The sequence below is a fragment of the Clarias gariepinus genome, chromosome 1 (assembly GCF_024256425.1).
Source record: "Clarias gariepinus isolate MV-2021 ecotype Netherlands chromosome 1, CGAR_prim_01v2, whole genome shotgun sequence".
Lineage (NCBI taxonomy): Eukaryota > Metazoa > Chordata > Actinopteri > Siluriformes > Clariidae > Clarias > Clarias gariepinus.
This window is the reverse complement of record NC_071100.1, coordinates 21,271,191-21,280,111: the sequence shown is the minus strand read 5'-3', so window position 1 is coordinate 21,280,111 and position 8,921 is coordinate 21,271,191.

The following is an 8,921-nucleotide window of genomic DNA, read 5'->3' as shown; positions in this document are numbered from 1 at the left end:
CACACTGAGGCCCTCCATCCTCTTAAATAAGTGGGCGGGAGGGCTGCTGTGTAAGACGAGAGGGGGAGGGGTCACCCCTCCTCCTGTCTTACTTTAGCTTTACACACATACACATCGCGTACGCACACACACACACACACACACACACAGCCCATACACGCACAAACACACACGTACACAGCGCGTACCCTTCCGGAACGAATTATGCACACAGTCCAAGGTCCCAGTGTATTTTCTCTTTAATTTGATCTCAGTTCTAAGTGAATGTTCTTAGCTGGATGATTGTATGTGTAAATGTGTTTATAATATTTTTACATAATCCTGTGTGAAATTGTCTCTTAGTGAATGTATTTAATTCTGATCTACAGTCTTGTTCCCTCTGATTTTCCTGTTATGTGAATAAAACTCTGTGTCTCTGGAGCAGCTGGTTTATTGTGACACTAAAGCCCAATCCCAATTCTACCCCTTACCCCTACACTTAGCCCTACCCCTCCGTTTGGCGCGTTCACGTGAAGGGGTAGGGGTGTCTCATTTCTCTTTTGGTTGGAGGGGTAGGGGTAAGGGGAAGGGCCAGATAGCCCTCCAAACGAAGATTTTTCGGGACCTCACTTCAAACGAAGGGCTAAGCAAAATTTTCAAGATGGCTCGAGCAAGCAGACCCATAAATGTAACTAATTTTAGCCATTAATAAGGATTTTTATGACAAGTTTTCATAATATGTATATTAATTTTAGTCTTGTGTTTGTGTTTATGGTGATGTTTTGTAAAGAAACGTTTGCAAAAAAAATCGCTAAAGTTTGCTAGCGGATAGCACCGATTGCGCGATATTACAAAAATGTATTGTCATATACACTTTACTGCATGCTACAAACAAATATAAAAGTTTAGTAGCACGGCAGTTTGCCGAGCTTTTGATTACGCATTGTTTGTTTTGCTTACGGCCATACTGTATGTGTACATGTAAATGAATGGATATGTATGATGACGTATAACAGTGTTGTAGTGGTGTCCCATTTCTTAGGGGAAATATTTTAACCCTTCCCCTTTCCACTTCATTTCAAGGGACAAGGGGAAGGGGCGAGGGGTAGGGGAAGGGGTAGAAAATAGAATTGGGATTGGGCTTAAGTGTTGATGTTGGTTTAAATGAGTCGCTCTTATTCACTGCTACTGGTTTGTGTTTAATCTCACTGGGACTCGTTTATCAGGACAAAGTGACAGTCGTGTTTAAAAGTGTCGTCTCATCACCATCACATGAAAACACACACTGAGAGCTGCTGTCTCATCTAATACAGAGTCTGTAACTAACTCTTTCTTACACACACACACACACACACTCATCTAATACAGAGTGTGTAACTAACTCTCACCCTCAGTCAGTGATTGAACTGTAAAAAAAAAAATCGGGGGATGGTGTGGTCAAGTATTTTTTTTTTTGTGATGGAGGTTATAAATAATCATACAAAATGATTTTGAAATATGTCACATTTTTAAAAACAGTTTTATTAACAATATATAATCTTGATTAAATCAACTTGGAGCCATCAAAACAAAACACATGCATTTAAACATGCGATTGTCAAAACTATCACTAGATCCTTTTCACGACTTTCATCTGAAGAGGATTATAAGAGTAGAATAAAAATCTAAATAAACATTAGTAATGAAATAATTTCATTTAATAGTTCTTTAGTTTTGTATGATTACACACCAATCTCTCTCACACACACACACAGACACACACAAATAATCAGATTACTATTATGGCATTTAAAAAGCATGTAGGTGAAATGAAAAAAACAAAACCTCTTCTTTAAATTGAGAATAAAATTACACAAATTGGTAACACGTCTTCCATAATCATTAAATCTGTCAGTCATATGGAAAACTCCTGTATTAAACTGAATTCTTAGTTTTCATTGCCTCTCTGCTGAGAGGATCTGTGTGTGTATGTATCATATCTTCAGTTCTCTTCTTACTGAAATATGTCAAAAGCTGTGACAACTTGAACTGTTCTCTCGTCCATTGCGAAAATGCGAACAGTGCAAAAAATGCTGCAAACTTACATGAGCTTGTGAGCAGTGCATTACAATATTGAATACTGATTGGCTAATCACCTTTATTAGTTAAAAAATTATCATATATAAAGTGTTTTAATATTTAATTTTCATGACAAATATTACATAATACACAGCGTTATTAATCTAAAGGAGTTTTACGGAGGGGATGATTTTTGTCATTTTTTTCAACAGAGGGATACCACCCCTGAAAATCAATTTCAGTTCAAAAAGAAAATTCCAACCGTGGCCTCATATTAAACTCTTAGGTCATGATGTTAGTTAGTTAACGTTAGTTAGCAACATAGTGTGGATAAGACACTACCTGCAGTTTATAATGTAAGGTTTTTCCTGCATGATAATCACTGCATAGGTTTACATTTATTTATCAGGGCTCTACAGTGCGACCATTTCACTCGCATTTGCAACAAAAAATTACTTTGTGCGACCATGAAACTATATTTAGGCGCACTTGTGTGACTGACCTGATCGAAGCTAAAAACTACAACTCCCAAACACCCTTTTTTATAGGTGCGTTACGTATTAACGGTGACGTTTCGCATTGTGATTGGTTGCTTTTAATTCTAGTCAACTAAGCAAGTGGCACGAAAAAGTTTAATGTGTAACGACTGCAGCGTTGGATTAAAGTTATCTTGTTGTGTTGGGATGAAGATAATCAAATTTTACTTTAAGAGTTCTGTCTCAAATGAGAAATGAGAGCCCAGATCACTGAAGACATCACTCACTGTTCAACAGTGTAGATAAAGATAAAAATAAAAATAAAAAAACAGTTCACCCAAAAAATGTAAATGCTGTTATCATTTGCTCATCCTCTTGTCATTCCAATACCTTAAGTCTTTCATTTACCTCAGAACACACTTCTGGTTATATAACAACATTAGGGAGGGTGAATGATGACAATTTTTTGTTTCTTGGTGAATTGTCCTTTTAAATATATTTAAGCATTACAACAACATCTCTACATTATTTGTGCATATAAAATTTGTGCATGATATTTTGAGAACAGATTGTGTAATTATTTCCTGAAACTGAAAATATAAAGTGTTTATCTGGAGGTAAACTGTCGCACAATATGTTTCTGAATTGTCTTTTCTTATTGTAAGATTTTATAATATTGTAAGACATTGTAATCTAATAAGAAGATTCCTGTGCTTTGAGAACAGACCCCTCACTGTGCTTCCTCATGCCTCATGTGGTAACACCTTCTATATCCTGTACCCAGACAAGTATACGTCCAAATGGCTCTTGTCTGCTAGAACCCATTAGTTTAATCAGGAGAATGTAAATGTATCTCCTCTCTCCTGTCTGTCTCCGGGTCTCTCTATGACTGACATGTAAATGACTGGTTCTTTTGATGGTCGGGACGTAGCACCGTTTAAATGTGCTCTCTTTGCTGAGAATAAACAGAGATCTTCAGACATCATGCCTGCGTGTGTGTGTGTGTGTGTGTGTGTGTGTGTGTGTGTGTGTGTGTGTGTGTGTGTGTGTGTTTGTCTCTCCTGGTCAATCGGGCCTGGACCGGTAAGTGTATCACAACAAGAAATAACTCTTATTCTCTTATAGCTTAAAACTTAGCTCAGACACACTTCTTTAAACCTTTAACTTTTGCACCTATCTATTTAAACCTTTACACTTATGCACTCCATATTTGTGTATGTTATGTGGCACATTTATATTGCATTGTTTAAGAGGAACATAAACTTAGTCTGTGCTCATAAATCTTTGACTGTGCTCATATTTTTATTTTTTAAAGTTACCGTAGAGCCCTGATTTATAATTGTTAGTCAGTCTAAACCATCTAGTGACTGAGCAACTATGTTCCAGGTCAGCCTTTTTCATACTGTTTTCCCCTCATTTCTAACATACTGATTCATAACACTGGCTTATGTTACTGTTAGGATTGTGAGTCAGGATATCTGTAGTTACATAATGGCAATGAGGAGGTGTCATGGACTGTGGTACATTATTATAATCATTTTAATTTTTTTAATGAACATACTTTACATGTTGGCAAATAGAAGGTATTCATGCTCTGTATTATTAGTCTGTAGTTAACTAAGGTATTTTTAGTTGACAGATTAAGCCAAGCCAGCAATTAAACTTCTCCAGTACTTTTGAGTGATGTGAATGGCTGTAGATGAAATCCTAATGATGGACGTAGAACTGTTTCTTTATGAATTTATTCGTCTCTTGTAAATCTGTTTTTTTTTTCTAAAAATTTTTTTTTTCTACATTTATTTTTGTTGACACATCACACCCATTATAAAGATGCAGAAATCAGCTAATAAAATCAGGCATGTTCCAGTAATTCATTACCGTAAATCATTTAACTGTTTCTGAAAATACATGCGTCACAGCTGTTTAATCCACTCATAACTTCCTAGAATGGTTCCTGAAATGTCTTGAATTTAAGCATTGCTTTTTGTTTGTTTGTTTTGAAAACAAAACAAAGTCTTTTTTATTGGAAATATAAACAAGTTACATATACATATATACATACATTGTACACTGTTGGAGCCATTAATTGGAAAGTTACTTTGGCCACTGGGTGGCACTGTGACACTGTATAATGGGAGCACCGGCGTAAGAGCCAGGTGTGTGTGTTTGGTAATCAGGAAGCGCACAGTTTTTGACCGCACAACAGAGTAGCGTGTGGAGGCAACAAGTTTGTAATACTGTGTCAGTGGATATGGATTGGAAACATTGATGAATATTTTCAACAAGTGGATTTATGATGATTAAAGTAAGACATATTATTGCATCGACATCGTTTTCATGGTCTCTGTTTGTACGCGTCCAAGAACTTCCTTTAATATTACCAACACTTTATGTAACGGCTTATTGGAAAGCCGTTACACAAAGTCAAAAACTAGGCTTCACTGGAGAAAGGAAAACACTTGTGCGTCTTGTGGACGAAAACCACGTCGATGTTTGGTTACATGCTTTTGTTTCGGCACATGAGGACATCGTTTCTTCAAGACGCTTGTGGATTTATTTCTCGGATCCAGAACACCGGTATTTGGAGTCGTTTGGATTAAACTTTTCCTGGCTTGCTGTACTCTGTCGTTGGATCTACGCTGTGTTTCTCTGCAGGCCTAATCAACGGGAATATAGGTACGTTTTTACATTATTTACAATGGCCATATGAAATCACGTGTGCACACAAGGATTAAGCGTAAACCCAATGCATTGGTTGCAAAGATTGACTGACGTTGTTTTATGTATTAAGCTGTTTGTTCACAACTGTTTGCAAAATGGAAAATGAAGAGTGTATGAATTCTGAAGGGGTTACTGTGTCGAAACAAAGTTTGTCTAGTGTTGACAATGAATCTGAAAGAAAAAAAAAAAGCAGTTAAAATAACAGCCAAAGCTCTGGTAGAAAAACTTGATACCTTGCAAAGGTCAAGAAAGGCAAAATTAAATAAGGCTCAGAAACTAACTACCTGAGGTATGTTTAGCTTTTGAAGATTTTAAGAGGTTGTGTTCAGAAGCTAAAGACACTCATGAGTCACTGTTGGTTATTTTACCAGTTGAGGAGGTTGAAAAACATGAAATATGGTTTAAAGCAAAGATGATTCCAAACAATGAGTTCATTAAACGTGTAAATAAATGGTTATCAGACAAGCCAGAAAATCAGTAAGCCTCTGAAGCTGGCATTGTCGAGAGTGATGTAGCTCCTGGAGACAGTGTCTCAAATGTATCTCATCCTGCCTCCAAACATAGTAAACGCAGTTCACGCAGCAGCAGTAGTAATATCTCGTCCATCCCCTTCTTGAAGTCTTAAAGAGGCAAGAGGATTTCAAATTCAAATTTTATTTGTCACATACACAGTACGAAATGTAGTGAAATGCTTATACGACTGCCAGTGATCCTAAAAGAGAATTAAAGTTTACAGTAAGAAATAAATATGAATAAAAGAAATAGGATAGAAAAATTAAATAGAAAAATTAAATGTAACTAGGAAAAAAATACATAAAAATGTAACTAGGAACAAAATACATAAAAATAGAAATATGGTGTAAATAAAAATAGAAATATACTGTACTGAGAAATATACTGTAAAAATTGAAATATACTGTACTGGGTGTGCAAATACGCATAGAACAAAGTGTCTTTGTGCAAAGGTTATTAAAGTGTCTTTGTGCACTGGCCCAGGATGTAAACGTTAACATGTAGTGTAGTTGTGAAGGTAGGTGTGCAAGTTATTAAAGTGTCTTTGTGCACTGGCCCAGGATGTAAATGTAAACATGTAGTGTAGTTGTGAAGGTAGGTGTGCAAGTTATTGAAGTGTCTTTGTGCAATGGTCCAGGATGTAAACGTACAACATGTGGTGTAGATATGAAGGAAGGTGTGCGTATAATTGTCCATAGTGTCCATGGATGTAAAAAGATTGATTGATTAATCAATTATTAAAAGATTGTGTTAGTTCTGCATAGTGGTGTGGTTGAGAGACCTTATCGCCTGCGGGAAGAAGCTCCTCCTCAGTCTCTCTGTGTTGGCCCTCAGGGAGCGGAATCGCTTCCCAGACCGCAACAGAGTGAACAGTCCGTTGTTGGGGTGGCTGAGGTCCTTCACGATCTTCCTGGCCTTGGTCAAGCACCGCTTGCTGTAGATCGAGTGCAGGTCAGGGAGCTCGGTGCGGATGATGCCCTCAGCTGATCGCACCACCCTCTGTAGAGCTCGTCTGTCCTGCATGGTGCTGTTCCCGAACCAGGTCGTGATATTTCCCGTCAGGATGCTCTCTATGGTGCAGGAGTAGAAATTCCTGAGCACCTTGGAGGGCAGTCTAAAGTCTCTCAAGCGTCTGAGGTGGTAGACGCTGCCAGGCCTTTTTTACCACGGTGTTGATGTGACAGGACCATGCCAGGTCCTGCGTGATGTGAACACCGAGGTATCTGAAGCTGTCCACTCTCTCCACTGAGCTCCTGTTGATGACGGGGGTCTGGTAGTTCCTCACCTGCTTTGTACTGAAGTCCACTATCAGCTCCTTTGTCTTACTGACGTTCAGGAGGAGATTGTTCCTCTGGCACCAGTTCTCCAGATTTCCAACCTCCTCCAGGTAGGCCGTCTCATCGTTGTTCGTGATCAGGCCCACCACAACAGTGTCGTCAGCAAACTTGATGATGGTGGTGGAGTTGGTAGTGGCCACGCAGTCGTGGGTGTACAGAGAGTACAGCAGGGGGCTCAGAACACAACCCTGGGGGGCTCCAGTGCTGAGAGTGAGGGAGGCTGAGACATGTCTGCCCATCCTTACTGCCTGTGGTCTGCCAGTCAGAAAATTGGAGATCCACTGACACATGGATGAGCTGAGTCCCAGGTGCTTCAGCTTGGTGGTAAGTGTGAAGGGAATTATGGTATTAAATGCAGAGCTGTAGTTGATGAAGAGCATTTTCACATAATTCCCCCTCCGAGTGTCCAGGTGAGTGAGAGATGTATGGAGGAGATGAGAGATTGCATCGTCCGTGGAACGGTTTGGACGATAAGCGAACTGTAGTGGGTCCAGTTTGTCTGGTAGTGAAGAAATGATGAAGTCTCTGACCAGGCGTTCAAAGCACTTCATCACTACTGAGGTGAGGGCTACAGGGCGATAGTCATTGAGGGAAGCAGGATGAGGTTTCTTTTGGACAGGAACAATGATGGACTCTTTGAAGCATGTGGGGATCACCGACTGAGATAGAGATGTTGAATATCTCAGTAAACACAGGTGCTAGCTGGTCTGCGCAGGCTCTGAGAATACGACGTGAGATGCCGTCTGGTCCTGCTGCATTCCTGGTGTTCACTCTCTTGAAGGCTCTCCTCACGTCATGCTCGGTGATGATGAACGCGCTTCTGGTGCTGGCAGTGACTTCCTGTCTGCAGCCGTTAGCGCCGCTAGCATTAGCATCGCTAGCGTCTTTAGCTGCAGCCTCGAAGCAAGCATAGAAAGTGTTCAGCTCGTCTGCCAGAGTCACGTCCGCGTTCGTCATACCGGTTGTTGGTGCTTTATAGTCCGTAATTGTCCTTAATCCCTGCCACAGGCTCCTAGAGTCACTCTGTTGGAGTTGTAGCGCTGCTTCGCCTCTTTCACCGCCTCCTGGACGCTGTATGACCCAGCCTTGTACGGTTCCATGTCCCCCGACGCGAGTCTCGTGTTGTAGGCAGCGGTGCGAGATTTTAGAGCGTCGCGGATGGTTTTATCCACCCACGGCTTCTGGTTGGGAAACGTTCTAATAGTCTTTTTTTTTTTCACGGTATCATCCGCTAGTTTCCCAATGAATCCCACAACCGCTTCCGTAAACACGCTGACGTCATCATCGGAGCTGTTTCTGAACATGTCCCAGTCTGTGTCATCGAGTGCGTTCTGTAACGCGGCCACCGATTGGTCCGTCCAGCGCGCGCCCTCCCTCAGAACCGGAACTTCTTGTTTCAGCCTTTGTTTGTATTTTGGCATGAGGAAGATGGCAACGTGGTCGGATTTACCAAACGGTGGACAAGATTGTGCCTTGTAGCCGTCCTTGACAGTTGTATAACAATGATCCAGTGTCCTTTCGCCCCTGGTGGGGCAAGTGATATGCTGATAAAAGTTCGGCCCGGTGTCCCGGTGTTGTGATTGTTGTTGTGTGAGTACCTCATGCAGCTCGCATAAGGCAGTGTCCGTGTCCGCTTGTGGTGGAATATAAACGGCACTGATTATGACCGATGTAAACTCCCGAGGTAGATAAAAAGGACGACACATGATGGACAGTAGTTCCAGGTTGGGTGTGCAGGAGCGTGTGAGAGAAACAACGCTCGCGCTGTTGCACCAGCTGCTGTTCACCATTAAACACACGCCGCCTCCCCTTGACTTCCCCGAGTCCCGTGTCCTGT